This window comes from Haemaphysalis longicornis, unplaced genomic scaffold (assembly GCF_048455015.1).
Source record: "Haemaphysalis longicornis isolate Haplotype H1 unplaced genomic scaffold, Haemaphysalis longicornis Haplotype H1 scaffold_17, whole genome shotgun sequence".
NCBI classification, from domain to species: domain Eukaryota; kingdom Metazoa; phylum Arthropoda; class Arachnida; order Ixodida; family Ixodidae; genus Haemaphysalis; species Haemaphysalis longicornis.
Window position 1 is genome coordinate 10,149,917 of NW_027526276.1, and position 17,706 is coordinate 10,167,622.

The window sequence follows — 17,706 nt, forward strand, 5'->3', positions numbered from 1 at the left end:
GCGTGAACTCGTAACTCGGATGCGACCGGTACCTCCTTGTAGTATTTTGTGACTGCACGCGCTATTCTTGGCGGGTATTCTTCTCCACCACCACCTGCCCCTCTCTTCCTTGGAAATAGCGTGACTACAACTGCACTACTGGCATCCACCCCCAACTACACGATCAGCTAGCTGATGTTGGCTGGGGTTCAACATCAAATCACTGAATGGGATACGTTTGGGTTTGCGGCTGCAGAATTTGCTCTAGAATCCGTAACGAGTGCTCCTTAGTCTTCAGTCACCAGTATATAATGCCCCGAACTAGGGCTTAAGATACCCCTTTTGGTTACAGAGCCTCATCGCGCCGACTTATGTTATCTGGTGTTTCTACAGGCGCTTCAGTTGGATGCCGCACCGCGTTATCTTTTTGACCGACTGGGCTGCGATGTTGTTTTGTTGAAAGCGGTATTGAATACGATGGTTCTAGCCGCAGTGTTCTGTTATTATTATGCGCAATAAATCCCACGGAATTTCATTCGTCGATGGTCAGCCGTGTGTCACTTCGCTGACTTTTTTCGACGCGGGTTTTCTTGTAATTCGTCACGGAACAAAAGTTTCCTCTAATGGTTGAGCAGTTCAATGTAGCAGCCACTATGATAAACTTTACATTAGCTGTATTCCTTTTTTTGTCTTTCTGGTGATTGCATAAGTTCAGGTTTACTTTCATAAGAATAAACACTATATAGTAACAAAATACCGCGGCATTTTCTGCTACATGACAATTAGTTGAAGTACTCGGAGCATGCACCTACGCCAACTGCAAATCGCCAAGCAAATCCAAATCGTGATTACCACCGACAGGGAGCTCTTGGACCCGAGTTGGGATAGCGGCCAGAGACACTATGAAATGGGTACATCGAAAGCGGCATCATGTACAATGCAGCCGGCATGATTGAAACATCTAGAACTGTTGTAATTCTTTACCAACCCCGATGTCCACCCTCATTCAGTTGATCATTCTTGAACGACCTCAAAACACCTGTATTGACTCGAGACGATCATCACCAGATATCTACGCCAGCTGAAGGGCAAAGTCCTGTACTATTAGTCTCCAATTACCCCGGTCTTGTGCCAACTGTGACCAATTTATAGGAGAGTTTGATGCTGGGCTAGTTGGTGCATATTAAGTTTGGTGCAAATTAGTTGGTTAAGGTTGGTGCATATTAGTTGGTGCATATTAAGACCAATTTATCCCCGCAAACGTCTTGATCTCATCTGCCGATCTAACTTTCTGCGGCCCCTGCAAGGCTTGCCTTCTCTAGGGATCCATTCTGTTACCCTTAATGAGAAACGGTTATCTTGCCTTTGCATTACGTGCCCTGCCCACGTCCATTTCTTCGTAATTTCTACTAATATGTCCTTAACATGCGTTTGTTCCCTGACCCACTCCGCTCTCTTCTCGTCTTATAATGTTACACCTATCATTTTCCGCTCCATTGCAAGCTGAGTCGTTCTTAAGTTAAGTTGAACCCTCTTAGTGATCCTCCAAGTTTCTGACCCGTAGGTGAGTACCTGTAAGATGCAGCTGTCATACACTTTCTTCTTCTGGGAACATGGTAGGCTGCTATTCATTATCTCACAGTGTCTGCCGTATGCACTCCACTCCATTCTTATCCTTCTTGTTATCTCTGTCTCATGGTTGGGATCAAGGGTGACAACTTGGCCTAAGTAGATATATTCGCCTACCACTTTCACTGCTTCGCCAACTATCTGAAACCGCTGTGCTGTCCCGAGGTTATTGATCAGTACTTTGGTTTTCTGCAAATTATATTTACAGGCCCACGGTTCTACTCTGTTTGTCTAGGGCGAAAAGCACGCTTTACTATTCGTCCTCCGAGTTACTTACCAAGGCAACGTCACCAGCAAATCTGAGGTTAGTGGGATATTTTCCATTAGCCCTTACTCCCACATGTTCCCAATCCAATGTTCTGAATACTTCTTGTAAACATGCTGTGAATAACATTAGAGAGATTTGTCCCCTTGTCTGACGGCCTTCCTTGTAGGCATTTTACTGCTCTCCTTATTGAGGGTGATGGTAGCTATGCACCCATTGTAGATATTGTCACGAAGACAAGGACGATGCAGTTGTCTTGAATGAGAAACACGTTTATTGGAGCGAACTTGTGCTCCCCTAACAACTCAAAAGAATACAGAGGCGGCGAAGCAGCGGTCAACAAAGTGACTTGCACAGGCGAGTGTCGTCGAATCGAATGCCCCGGCGTCCGCACTGCAGGCTTTTTATCTTTTGGCGCTCGTGGTTCTCGAAACGTCGATTCGCATCGAGAACATAGTAGATCCAAGAAGATTATTCTGGGCTGTGCACGTTAGATCGGAATGCTCTCCCTATCACAACAAATACCACTTGCGGGACAGAAAGAAAGAATGGAACACGCGCTTCCCTTGGGGCAGAGATAACACAGACCGGCGCAACCGGGCGGTAAAAGCAAAACACAAATAAACAAACCCAATGTATGGTTCGCGGCATTACCCCCCTCTAAGAGTGCATCGACCCGATGCTAACATAAGCGACAGTCCGAACAAATGAAAATAAAAGTTCGTCATCGTCCGTAGAAAGGTTTTAAGCGAACCACGTGGACGACGTCAGGCCGCGTGCGTCGTCGTGATGTGCCGGAGTCACCATCGGGGGACACTTCGTAGGTAAGTTGGCCAACACGTCGTAGAATCTGGTAGGGTCCGAAATACCGTCCCAGGAGCTTCTCACTGAGTCCGCGTCGTCGGATGGGAGTCCAAACCCACACACGATCCCCTGGTTGGTACTCGGCGTCTCGGCGTCGGAGGTTGTAGCGGCCCGCATCCACCACCTGCTGGTCCGTTATACGAACTCGAGCGAGCTGGCGGGTCTCCTCCGCACGTTGAAGATATCCGTGGACGTCGGCGTTGAGGTCGTCGTCTTCTACGTGCGGAAGCATGGCGTCGAGCATCGTAGTCGGCCTTCTACCGTAGACAAGCTCGAACGGCGTCAGCTGCGTCGTCTCCTGGATAGCCGTTTTGTACGCAAACGTGACATACGGGAGCACTTCGTCCCAAGTCTTATGTTCAACGTCAACGTACATTGACAGCATATCTGCGATTGTCTTGTTCAGACGTTCTGTTAGTCCGTTTGTTTGGGGGTGGTACGCCGTCGTTCTTCGGTGATCCGTGTTGCTGTAGCGTAATACTCCTTGCATCAGCTCCGCAGTAATCGCTGTTCCGCGGTCTGTGATTAGGACTTCCGGGGCTCCATGTCACAGCACAACTTGGCTTATAAAGAACTTCGCCACTTCTTGTGCAGTACCCCTCGGAAGAGCGGCGGTCTCTGCGTAGCGCGTCATGTAGTCTGTCGCTACGACAATCCACTTGTTCTGGGATCGTGACGTAGAGAACGGGCCTAAAAGGTCCATTCCAATCTGTTGAAATGGTCTCGATGGGACCGCGATCGGTTGCAGAAGTCCGGCGGGCCTTGTCGGCGGCGTTTTTCGTCGCTGGCAGTCACGGCAGCTCCGGACGTAGTGGGTGACGTCAGAGGTAAGGCCGGGCCAGTAGTACCTCGCCTTGATTTTTCCAATAGTGCGGGCTGTGCCCAGATGTCCGGAAGACGGGTCGTCGTGGCACGCTTCCAAAATTTCGTCACGAAGGTCCGCTGGGATGACGAGAAGGTAATTCGCTCTTGTTCCGGGGCTGAAATTCTTCTTCACAAGGACGGAGTTTCTCAGGCTGAATGCTGGCAAGCTGCGTTTGAAGGTCCTAGGAACGGCAACGTTGCATTCCTCGAGGTACTCGATTATGACGCGTAAGTCGGGGTCGGCACGCTGCTGGGCGGCTAGGTCGCTCTCCGTCACGATCCCGAAGAACGCGCTGTCTTCATCAGAGTCTTGTGGTGGTGGGTCGACGGGGGCGCGGGACAGGCAGTGGGCGTCGGAGTGTTTCCTGCCGGATTTATAAACGACTGTAACGTCGAACTCCTGCAGGCGCAAGCTCCACCGCCCAAGACGGCCAGAGGGGTCCTTCAAATTGGCGAGCCAACACAGCGCATGGTGGTCTGTTACAACCTTGAATGGCCTTCCATACACGTATAGGCGAAATTTTGAAATCGCCCATATAATAGCCAGGCACTCTTTCTCAGAGGCAGAATAGTTTTTCTCCTCCTTCGACAGACCACGGCTGGCATAGGCGATTACCCTTTCGCAGCCGCTTTGCTTTTGGGCAAGGACGGCACCCAAGCCTATATCACTGGCGTCCGTGTGCATTTCCGTTTCGGCATTTTAGTCAAAATGAGCGAGCACGGGTGGGCTTTGCAGGAGTTTTTGCAGCTCGCCGAATGCTTTTTCTTGGTCGTTTTCCCAGCAGAAAGGGGTGCTATCTTTCGTCAAGCACGTGAGTGGCTCTGCAGTGCGTGCGAAGTTTGTGACGAAGCGCCGGTAGTATGCGCACAGCCCGAGAAATCTTCGCACGCCCTTCTTGTCTTTCGGCCTTGGGAAGTTTGCAATGGCTGAAATTTTTGCCGGGTCAGGAAGGACTCCCGCGGCGTGGACGACGTGGCCCAAGAACTTGAGTTCCCCGTATGCGAAACGGCAATTTTCAGGCTTCAGCGTCAACCCCGACGTACGAATGGCCTCGAGTACAGACTCCAACCTTGCAAGGTGTTCGTCGAAAGTCCGGGCGAATACCACTACGTCGTCGAGGTATACGAGGCAGGTGTGCCACTTAAGGCCAGATAGCACAGTGTCCATGACTCTTTGAAACGTCGCTGGTGCTGTGCACAGCCCAAACGGCATCACCTTGAACTCGTATAGGCCGTCTGGGGTTATAAATGCAGTCTTCTCTCGGTCTCTCTCGTCCACTTCAATTTGCCAGTAGCCGGTCTTCAGGTCCATCGATGAGAAGTACTTGGCGTGGCAGAGGTGGTCGAGGGCGTCGTCGATTTGGGGGAGGGGGTACACGTCCTTTTTCGTGAATTTGTTCAGTCGCCGGTAGTCAACGCAAAACCTTAATGTGCCGTCTTTTTTCTTTACGAGTACGACGGGCGCAGCCCAGGGGCTTTTCGATGGCTGTATAATGTCGTCGCTGAGCATGTCGTCGACTTGAGTCCGGATGGCTTCCCGTTCGTGTTTAGAGACGCGGTACGGTGACTGTCGGGTAGGTCGGGCTCCATCTTCGGTTATTATTCGGTGCTTCGCTAGAGGGGTCTGACGAAGTTTTGCGCTCGACGAAAAACATTCGCTATAGAGACGCAGCAAAGCCAATAATTTTTTTCCGTTGTTCTTGCGGTAGCGCCGGATTCACGTCGAATGGCTGCGGGAGCTTGAAGGTTTCTACGGGTGTGCGTTCAAAGTCAGCGACCACGATCTCATCACTTGCTTCTTGCGTTTCTTCGAGGAACGCAATTGCAGCTCCCTTGTTTAAATGCTGGTACTCTTCGGTGAAACTAGTGACCAAAACGTGAGATTGGCGTTGCTTAAAGTGCGCAATGTCTCTTGCGACGGAGACACCGCGGTCGAGAAGCAACCTTCGATCACTCTCTACGATAGCGTCGATGTCAGAAGCCGCATCCTCACAGTAGACGGCGATCATCAAGCTTGCGCGGGGTGGCAGGGTGATGTGATCGTCGGCGATCCTGACAGTAGCACGGTGATCGGGGTTCGGCTGCGGCGTCGTGGAGTGATCGGAGGAAAATGTTATCGACTTGGTCTGCAGATCCATTATTGCGCCGTTGTCCGTCAAAAAGTCCATTCCGAGAATCACGTCGCGGGAGCAGTTAGGCAGAACAACGAACGCCGCAGGGTACGTTGTGCCGTCTATGATGACGCGCGATGTGCACGTTCCACTTGGTGTCACGAGGTGGCCTCCTGCTGTGCGTATGTGCGGACCGTCCCATCTGGTCATAACTTTCTTCAGTTTAGACGCAAATGGTGCGCTCATTACCGAATAGTCAGCTCCCGTGTCTACGAGGGCGACTACGTCAAAGCCGTCGATGGACACCTTGACGTCAGATGCAGTCTTCCTCGAGTTCCGGGTTCGTCGGGGCGTCGTATCTCTGCTTGTACGTGTTGATGCTCGGGAACTGTGCATCGTCGTTGTCGTCGTCTTCTCAACGGACGTCTCGGTCAGGTCGGGTACGCGTCGCGCCGTGTAGCTGTCGTCGTGTTCGGGAGTCTCGTCAGGGTTAGGTCGGGTCGTCGGGGTGAGGGCATGTCGTGAATGATGGTCTTCAGCGACTCGCTGCGTCGTTGGAGGGTTTTCATTTTTCCGCCGTTTTGCAACTTTACCTCCCGAAGTTGCTGCTTTTAGTTTCCCCCGCGTGGACTGGGGGACCTTCCACGTGAGAAGTCAGCACTGCTACGGCGGGCCGGCGACTGGTACGGGTAGGGCGACGGCGAACGGTTGAAACGGGCTGGTCCACGGTTGGTGTTCGACAGGTATTCTTCAATCTCAGATGGGTGCTGGCCGGGTCGGGGGCGTGGTGCGTCGACGGAGAAACCACGTAGTCCGAGTATCTTGTATGGGCAGCGACGGTAGATGTGGTCGGCCTCTCCGCAGTGGTAGCACAGAGGACGATTATCCGGTGTTCGCCATACGTCAGTCTTCCTCGGCGTCTGGGTTTGCGCTACCGGGGGTCGGGCGGGCGACAGAGGGCGGCGGTAGGGCGGGGCCTCTTCACGACGTGCCTCTTGACGACGTGTTGGAGCAGGGCGGGGTCGGTGAACAGCCGCGGAGTACGTCATAGCTTGGGGCTCGCAGTGTACTTCGGATGCCACAGAAGTTCCCAAAGCGTTTTGAACTTCTTCCCGGATCACGTCAGTTAGGCAAGCTACTTGGGGTTGCGGCGTCGTCGGGAAAAGTTTCCGCAGCTCCTCTCTCACTACTGCGCGGATGGTCTCGCGTAGGCTATCAGCCGGAATCCGCATGTTGTCGACGTATTTCGCACTGGCCGCGCCAACAAAGTTTCGGTCATACTGCTTAGCACGCATTTCGAGAGCCTTCTCAATCGTGCTGGCTTCGGTCACGAATTCAGCGATGGTTTTGGGCGGGTTGCGGATAAGTCCAGCAAACAGCTCCTCCTTCACAACGCGCATCAAGAAGCGTAACTTCTTTTCTTCCGTCATTTCGGGGTCCGCGCGGCGAAATAGTTGCTTCATCTCCTCAACGAAGATCACGACCCCTTCGTTGGGGTGCTGTGTCCGAGTTTCAAGCAAAAGCGCAGCTCGCTCTTTTCTCACAACGGTAGTGAATGTCTTCAGGAACTCCCTTTTGAAGTGAGTCCAGTCGGTCAAAGAACTCTCATGGTTCTCGAACCAAGTTCGAGCAGCATCTTCTAAGTAAAAGAAGACATGCCGGAAAGTTTCCTCGTCGTCCCACCTGTTGAAGATGCGGACGCGCTCCAGCTTCTCCAACCATTCTTCGGGGTCTTCAGCGGGGGCTCCCCGGAACGATGGCGGTTCCCGGGGCTGCTGCAGGATGATTGGCGACGTTGTTTCTTGCACCATGGTGTTGGTAGCAGCGTTCCTTTTCTTGGGCCCTTCTGGCATCAAACCGAACTCGGGTGGTAAATCTTGCAGGCGGGGGCTGGCTCTTGTTGGACTGGCTTGGCGGCTTCCCGAGGTTGTAGTGGGCATGAAGGGTGCGTACCCAGCACCTCCACCAGATGTCACGAAGACAAGAACGATGCAGTTGTCTTGAATGAGAAACACGTTTATTGGAGCGAACTTGTGCTCCCCTAACAACTCAAAAGAATACAGAGGCGGCGAAGCAGCGGTCAACAAAGTGACTTGCACGGGAGAGTGTCGTCGAATCGAATGCCCCGGCGTCCGCACTGCAATCTTTTTATCTTTTGGCGCGCGTGGATCTCGAAACGTCGATTCGCATCGAGAACATAGTAGATCCAAGAAGATTATTCTGGGCTGTTCACGTTAGATCGGAATGCTCTCCCTATCACAACAGATAACACATGCGGCACAGAAAGAAAGAATGGAACATGCGCTTCCCTTGGCGCAGAGATAACACAGACCGGCGCAGCCGGGCGGCAAAAGCAAACCACAAATAAACAAACCCAATGTATGGTTCGCGGCAATATTCGCTAGTATTCTTACATAATGCTCATTTACTCCCTGGTTCCGTTGTGCCTGAATGACTGCTGAGGTTTCCACCGTGTCAAATTCTTTCTCATATTGTATGAAGGCAATATATAGGGGTTCAGAATACTCAGCGCACTTCTCTATCACCTGATTGATCGTGTGAATATGATTCATTGTTGAGTAGCCGTTACGGAACCGTGCGTGTTCTTTAGGTTGATTGAAATATAAGGTTGCAGAAATTCTGTTACCGAACCTTGGTAAGTACCTTGTAGACGAGTGACAGTAAGCTGATCGGCCTGTAATTTTTCAAGTCCTTCATGACTGGATATGATATGGGTGACTAACTCCCGAAGCAGAGGCCTGGTGCGCACGATGACCGAACAAACTAAATGTGAAACCAAATACTTACTTGACTGGGAAAGCTCGTAACGAGCTGAAAAGGGATGATGTTATTTTTGTAGCAGAGACTAAGTATACTCAGGCGTTTTAGCAATATTTGATGTACTTTGGAATTAGTAAAAAAGCCATTTATATCTGCTGTAAACGAGGGTTCTCTTCTTTTGGAGAACTCCATTACTGCTACGGCTCTACTAAGAACTTCTAATGTTTATTGCGATAAAAAGTGACAATTCAGATTTACACATTTCAGAAGCATACTGTTTCACGAAAAAATTAGTAGTTATCTTAGTGAAATAGAAAGAAATGAAGTTACAGAGCCGGGATGAAACTTCAAACGCCTTCTTCACTAAAATATAACTGATTGGAACCCTAACTAGAGGAACGTTTACATTTTCACATCGCAGTGTAACTTACACCGGTCTACTTGCTGTAAAAACTGCCGAGCCAGCTATGAAATGTGGAATAAAGTTTGTCGTTAGGAACTGTTACTAGGTTTCTATTAGATGCGTTTACCGCGGGTGCCTTAGGAACAAAATAAACTTTTTAATCTGAATCTTCTAGGCTGGTATGCCGTATGTGATAGTGTTCGCGCGTTCGTTAAAGCAGAGCGAGGAAAAATCAAGCTACAAGGACCAAGGTTATTTCAGAAGCGAACGTATATCGCCGCTTCCGACGACTGTACGTGTCCCCGAGAATGTGTGAACTAGTAGCAGATGTACTACGTCCAAGCGAGCGGCGCTGCGAAGCCAATATGCCTGTATGTGGGCCAGTTGGATGCATTCATTCCTAAGGCCGTACACAATTGCCAACAAGATTTGGAAAATAAGCTTGTATTTTTTTCATTCATTCAAAATTCATTCTTAACGAATATCCAAGTGATAATTTGGATATTCATTAAGAATGAATTTTGTTACCTGTTATAACGTAATCATTCATAATAATTGGGAATACAGCCAGATTGATTGTACAGTCAAACCCGTTTATAACGAATAGCAATATGCACCGCGATTAGTTCGATATATCCAGTAGTTCGATATAGCCGAGCCCGCCTATAACGATCTTATCATTCCAAGTTCGTAATCCGCGGGAGCCCACCTCCTCCTCCTCAACTCCACCATCGCCGCATGCAAAAACGAACACAGTAAATTAGCCGTTACCATACCCAAAATAATCCATTTATTGCAAGTATTAAAGCTACTTTCCGCCTCAACTGCGTACTTTGCAAAGAAAAAAGCGGTGATTTTGGTTTTCACTTTCGTTTTGGCGGCTTCAACTAGCGTAGCATTCTCTACACGAAACTATATTTGCACCAGTTCGGGTCCGCGTCCTCCAAAATCTAAGAAGCATTGGCGAAGTACATTGACTGCCGAAAGCGCTTCATTATAAGCGTCTGACGGCTTTCACTCGCGACATCATCGGGAATGTGGGGGAGCTCTTCCCACAGTTCACCGATGCTGCTGTCTTGGTCCGAACTCGCTGACTGCGCGGGTTCCGTCGTGAGTCCCGCCCGTCGGAAGCAGTTGCGGAAAGCGTCGGGCGTCATGTCGCTCCGTGTGAGGCGCAATTTCAAAGTCGCAACTCTTGCTCCCTGGTCGCGGCCAATCCACATCTCAATCGCCGCTCCGAGACCATGCATTTCGGCGGCCATTCAAGGCACGCAGAGTTCGATACATCGGATGTGAACTTCGTTAGAAGGAATAAGTTTCCCATGTATTTCCGTAACTGAATTATTTTTGTTCGATATATAGCATATTTCGCTCTATCCGGGTTCGTTATAGCCGGGTTTGACTGTATATGCATGCGTCCATAGTTTCACGGATTTCCGCCGCAAACGCCCAAAAGCAGTAATATTTAAGCAAGTTTACACTAACACGTAAGACTTGAAGGTTGTGAAGCTGTACTCAAACTTCACTACCATCAAATGGTTTTAGTACACTATTGCAGCCGATTTACCTCTCCTTGGCTGCCGCAATGACCTTTACTCATAAGTGTTGCTATATGTGTGAGATTCCTTTATTATTATTGTTTTTTGAACTGATCATAATTGAACATCAACTTGGAGGCACATACGCTAGGGCGTGTCTTCCTCGTTCCAATTAAGTGTTGCCTCGACTGCGCTCTCTGACTCTGATATATCCGTCTTCAAGTGAGCGTGGTCGACTGTGCTTAAAGCACTTCACCGATGCAAGCTTCACACTTCTGAATGAAATTACTAGCACAACACGCCGGTGTACGCACATATGAATACCCCCTACTCACCTGACTTGTCGTGGTGGCTGGGTACGCAAATGATCTATTGACAACGCGAAGCGGACTGTTGGGGCAGCGATCACCACCCAATCCGCAACTGTAACATTCATCACCTTCATCGCCGGTGCACAGTAGTGAACTGGGATACCTTACGATCTACGCTCAATGGTTCCATCTCAGAGAATACACCTGCCCCACCGATCTGCTTCGCCGTGTTCTTGTGGGTGCCTCCCAGCATACGTGGGTGGAGGAGACCCACCCAAAGCCCCATCTTTGGCTCATGCAGCTGTGGGCCAAACGTAAGCAAGTTGATGTAATGGCCACCCACTACCCTTCGCCGATACCTGCCAAGCTGCGGTATCAGCGCCTTTCCGCTGCTGCTAGACGGAACGAGCAAATACTGTCCAGGTAGCGATGGATTGACTGGTGCGCTTCTTTTGGTCCGTCTTCTTGTACGGTGTCTGTCTGAAGCACCTTTCGCGCCATGAAATCCCGCAGTCGCCCTGCGTAAGCAGCAGCAGTGTTTGCCATGCATCAAACCCGGGTCCGACACAATTCTTCCCCGTTGCCGGGGACTTCTTTCCTGCCTTTGATGCTGTGACAGCGGCAATGCCGGTTCCGTTCCCCCTTACGAGCAGTCTTGGCTAGGCTCCAACATTTGATGCCATTTGAGGAATTCAGTTACCGTTCACAATGGCTAAATTCATGATGGCGACCAATCGGGCTAAACTGGTGACTGCTCCGGGTCCCGATGGCATTATTGATTAGGTATAAAAAATATTTACGACCCAGCTCTCAGAATGCGTCTGGACTCCGTAAATCAGGAGTGGCCATCTGGTCCACTCCCCCAATCCTGGCTTCGGGAGGATATTGTTACGATCCCAAAGCCCGGTAAACCACATCACGAACTTCTCCAATTGCGGCCAATCGATTTGAAAGCTGCGCTGCACAAGCTTTTAGAGCGGATGCTTGCCACACGTCTTCCGTGGTGGCTTGATACTTTTCAATGGTATCTTCCGGCGCAAATCGGATTCAGGCCTCATCTTGGTGCTGAAGATTGCTTGGAATACCTGTGATCTATGGTTTTGGCGGGAGGCCGCTCTGGCCGTGTTAGGACTGTACTTGCTATGGACATATGCAAGACGCATGAAAACGTTAGTCACACCGCAATATTACAAATCCTTGTCGTCTTCGCCTCCCAGACAAAGTCTGTGACTTTATCCGACATTTTGTTCAACACGGGTCTTTTTCTATACGCATCAATTTTGGAAGCCTGGCACTGTAAGTACAGTAAGTAATTTTACGGACACATTATGGACCAGATGGCCGCAATAAAACAGCGCCGTGTTCCGTTTGATGCAGAACAAAGAAAACACCCGTAATTTAATACGCTCCGTCCCTCTGTATACGGATGCTCTCTCCGTTACACATCAAACGGAATCTTTTTCTGCTTTGTAAAATACGTGCGTTTCCTCTGTTGGATGCAGAAAAGAAACAGATCAGTTTATTAATAACTGCAAGAAACATATTGTTATGTCGATCGTCGGGAGTCGATCGAGAAGCGAAAACTGCGCCCTGACAATATTCTTCGCGTAATGAATGCAGCTTGGCTCTCTTTGGTTAGTGAGGACCATGAGGCCCATACCGCTCAACACGTGCGCTGTATCTTGTCTGTACGACGCTCCGGCGACGTCGCTGCCCCGCACCTGCAAACTCCACATGCGTGTGTGACCGGCATAATTGTAGAAAATATAACGTTATATGCGTGTAGAAGCAAAGTTTCGGAAGGTAAATTAGTTCCTAAGGAATCAATATCGGCCGAAGTATTTGGCCTAAAGCTTAAAAACAAAGCACAGCAAGCACTATTCATGCAGTGCGAAATCGCAGTCACAGCCAGTCACACACATTTTTGCGAGCGCTTTGTCGAAACAGCGGAGTTGATGGTGATCAACTATTGTGGCGGCTTCGCGGAGAGGAGGACAAACATTTTATTGAGCCTTTTGAGGCCCCTTAGGGGGGCGTGGTGACTGGCGTACCGGTGACCGCAGCAGCCGTCGCCGTGACCACCCGTTGGGTAGACAGGTCGGAGCTTCCCACCGCCTCAGCCCAGTGCCCATCGTCTGGTAAGGGGGGAAAGGGGTTGTGGGGACAATTCCAAAGGAGATGGTCCAGGGTTTCCACTGCTCCGCAGGCCGGGCAGTTGGGGGAGGGGTACGGAAGGATAAATGTGCGCAAGCGCTATTTAAGAAATCGCACTCTATCAGCCAGGAAATCTGCAAGTCAGCTAGAAAAGACCGATGTATGGCACACGCCGGATGGGCATCCATGTAGTAATAGGTTCTTCGCACAAGTGCAGCGTTCGTGCGGTGGTGCAGTGGTCTCGAGCGTCATGCCTACTCGATCAACGTCGCAGGTTCGATTCCTTGTCGAAGCACTTTTTTTTCTTTTCTGAAGGTAATATCAATTACCGAAAGACGTGCTTTTTGAAACGGAGTGTTTGTTTTTTTATGGCCTTTCCGTACTACGAAATGTCCGTTGTTACAATTTTTTCCATTGCCTAAATTACGGAAATGTGTCCGGCGAGATTTTACCAACAGCTTTCTCCGTAAAATTGGCCATTTTTTAACAGTGTGGCTGGTTTACACCAGTAGGCAGCATTCCACAAGGGTCTCCTCTGTCTCCGCTACTTTTTACCATTGTCGTGTGGTCGGTAGCTTTGCACCTTTCCACTTTCCAAGACTTATGTACGCTGATGCCATTACACTATGGTCAGTTCATCCAGACCTGTCCCGACAAGCAGACAGCTCCAGCAAATCTTAAAAGACTTCCAGAAATGGTGCGAGTATGCGGGCCTTGCCTTGTCTCAAGAGAACAATGCTCCGCTTCCCGTCGCGAATGCTTCTGGCTGTCGCTCTCTTGTGTTATCTTCGATCGTCCTGCAGCTGAATAGGTCCGCCATTCCCATTTTTGGACACATTCAGTTTCGGAGATTGGAGATATTCGGCTTCAGGTTCAGCGGATCAGTGGGTCCAATCTGTTGGACAGAAACCCGGACAAAGGCTCCACTTTGTTCGCCTCATCTCCCAGAGGTCTGGCGGGACCTGCTGGACTATGGCCCGTATCCTAGTAAGCTCCGTACTGTGCCGTATCAGGTACCCTTCCAGCACATGACGCGAAGTGATTGGGAGGCTGGAGGCCATTAACAGGGCCGCTATGCGCCCTAGTACTGGCCTCCCCCGCCCAACAACAATTCCAAAGCTCCAAGCAGAAGCCCAGCAAAACACGCTTATTGAACTCATTGATCAGCGTCATTCCGCACGCCTGCTTAAACGTGGACTGGTTGCAGAGGCAGCAGCTCTCGCCTGTACATGGACCAGCAGCGGAATATGATGCAGGCCTCTTTAGCCGGAATGCCGCCGCAGCTGTTCCATCATGTGACAGATAACAAGTCTCGGCCAAGCTACAATTCCGTACCTCGGGCCTTCAACAGCCTCCAGAAGCCGTCCTTCAGGTCCCTGATTGGGCGCCTGAGATTCAACCGCTGGTTGTCCAGGCTTTGTGGATGCCGTGGCGTATGACTGCCTCGTCACCACGGCGTTGACGTGTCCCTGCTGCCCTGCCCTAAATGAAAGCTTCGCGTACGAGTCACTCAATGCCCTCCCAAGCCTGCTAGCAAAACGTACTGCCTTTAGGGATGGCCTGCAGGCGCTTGAATACACTTTGACTACTGGGACAAGCCGGAACTTTACACGAACTCAACGGGAGCGATCCGCGATTTTCGTCCTGTTGCGCGTTGTACAAGCCTGGCCGCATGCATTCACGAGCTTATCGACACTTATCCATGCCCTGTCCGCGTTTCGTGTATTCGCCGGAACATGCTTGCTGCCAACACAGCGGCGGATCGCTACTGTCACAGGGACCTCCCACGGCCAATATTACTTCTTCCTTTATCTACTATATAAGAACTGTCGGTGTACAATGAAACCCTCCGTTGCACCACGCGTGCTTTATTTCCAGCGCGCGGAACTGACCGGCCCAGTGGGACCACCCGTTGGTAGGAGGTCGTGCTGCGGAAACTTCGGGTTGGGGTGGCGCAACCCCCCGCAGTTACACACGCTGCGCCTACCTGCAATTACGCGCCGCTTGCGGACACTTGCCCCTTCTGTGTTCTTCGTGCGATAGAAGCTGACGTTGAACATTTTTTTGGGACTTGCCCAAGCCCTAGAGACAGCCGACCGCAACACCACCGAGGCACAGGGCTTCATCCTAGTAGACCCCAGATATAAAGTACTGGATATGGATGTCCCAGCACCACTCTCTTCTTGAATTTTTGGACCTTACGGGTGCAGTGTTGTACATATGAAAACATTTTCAACGATCAACGATCAACGCCGGAGATTTTGCGAGGGCAATCTTGGCCAATCTCCGGACATGGGAATGCTGAGCTTGCCAAAAGTGCTCCGGGGACGCTGGGCGGTCGACGGGAGGCACGCACAAAAAAGCGCTGTGCAATTTCTTGGTTTCTCTATACTGCGAGGGCGTCGCCACGAGGTCAGCGCTCGCGTGTGCCTGCTCAGAAGTTTCTTCGTGAAAGAACAGCGGAGAGGAAAAAAGTGACTTGCTAAACACCTTCGGCTCCGGCTCACACGGGCCTTGAGGATAACGAGGAGGCTGACGCCGCTGCCCGCGCGCTCAATCTCAGGCGCCGTCCTCATCCCTACTGATCCGGACCTAGAACGCAATCCCGCTTGCACGTTTAAGGAGGTCACACAGTTTTATCAATCCGGCCATTCCGTCTATCCCAAGCCCTATAGGGTCCTCACGAAGGCGGAGGAGCGCATCCTCGTTCGCCTTCATACGAAAATTCTCTTGTTCCCGGCAATCTTAAAACACTTCGACCCCGCTTGCACGGGGAAGTGCCCGCACTGTGAGGAAGATTCCTGTGACATTTTCTAAATGGTGTGGGCGTTCCAAAAACCCCAAACCTACCCCCTCTACCCAACCCTTACTGGGATGACTGCGCGGCAGCCCTGCTCGGCTGCTCTAACCTGACGGCCCAACGGGCCTTGGTCGGTCGGGCCCAGGCCTCGGCCGACACCATTGGGACCCCGTAAGGGGGAGTGCGCCCAGTCTTTGTACGGGGCGGCGTCTTAAGGAGCGTCCCCCACCCTACCTGTAAGAACTTCTGTAAATAAATGTTTTTCAGTAAGTCCCCAAAATGTTGGTAAACCTGGAAATTCGTCGTAAAGAACGTGATGCAGTGCCTACATGACCACATATTCAAGCTACAATGAATATTTTGCCCCAGAAGGTGTATTCCATACAATTAAAATTTGCAGATTGTTTTGAAATAAAGTCTTTGGAAACACTTTGTGCACACGAAAACTGTAAATAACAGAAAATGTTTTTTTTTACTTTTTAATTAAAGATCAGTAATTGTGAAAACATGTCGGAAGTGGTAAGCATTGTAAATGTTTTTTTACACTCGTTACACTTAACACGAGGAGCAAAAAATTGTGAAAGAAATGTCTTAAAATTAAAAAATAACTCTTAGAGATTGACTTTTAGAATAAATGAAATCTTAAATTTTTTTATATCAAACTTCGTAAATATAAATGCAGAGAATTGCGTCTTGTAAACACACAAACCATTCCATAGAAATTCTTAGTACATTGGTGTTACAATTTGGAATTCTCCGAATACCCGCGCGGTATGGCACTATTTGCCGACACCTTTAGTAGCGCTCTCCTAACGGTCGAGCAGTAGGAGGCCGCGCTGAAAAACTCACCAACGGAGGACCAGCAGGAGCTGCTTGTTCTGGCGAACACAACGCACGCCGCCCCAGGATGCCGGTGCCTCGACTGAGGACTTCCTGCTCGTTGGAACAAAGACATCGTTTCACTTCAAGTTTTCACCGCCTCTACTACCGAGTTGAATACGTCGTACAAATACTGTGGGCGGGTCTGCTCAACAAAAGCTTTGTGATTGGCAACGAATAGTATGCCAAATGCGCTAGCGACAAAACTTTACGCATGACCAACTATTCAACTTAGTCGGATTCAAATACTCCAAAATGATGTCGGTTTCTGGACCTAATATAGGTGTTTAACGTTCCGAAGTTACACCTCGGCTGTGAGGCCCACGGTGGTTGAGTGGCTCCTGTTAATTTTCACCTGCTGGCCATTCCAAAAGTAAGTCAAAATTTCCTAACCCTGGCGTTTTCGCTTTCAGCCGTAACCAGGACAACATTCACCGTACCAGGGACCAAACTCGAATTCGTGGGTTTAGCAGTAAAAGACTTTAACATTTTTCGTAATGCGAGCGTTTGCTTGCAGTAGGTAGACACAAATTTTGCGCTTTGCGGCCCAAGATAAAAAAAAAACTACAGAACGGCAGTGCGCGTGATTTGCCAGTGATTTGCCAATCCACAGATTTGTTTACTGTACTCAAGCCGTAAATTCAATCAATCATTTAGCACCTTTTATGTGTTTGTGAAAATTCGGCCCTGTTTGCTTTCGGTCTTCAGTCTGCTCCGCTGGATAGTCTGGCCTAATCACACTACATCAGCGTTTTTTTTACAGTTTTATAAGAGGTTAGTAGTGGAAACATTACGTACATCCTTCTGAAACTACCCGCCATCCCCATTTATAGTAACAAAAAAGGGCCACCATGACTGCTGCCCTCCGAATTTAACCTAATGTTGCTAAACTCCCCCGCCACTTCGCGCACATCCCACATGTGGTACGCCCAAAACGCCGAGGCCGTCCAACATTCTAAAGGCAAGGAATCTCGTCTTGCATGCACGCGTTACTTCGACGTCATTCTCGTTACCGCCCTCGCCCGCCGGGTGTAAGGCGGCTCACACAGAGCTATTGAGCTATCCTGCAGGTATTTCACAATTGGCAACAGTCGCTCAGGTGTTGCTTAGGCCAATTGTGTCGAATCG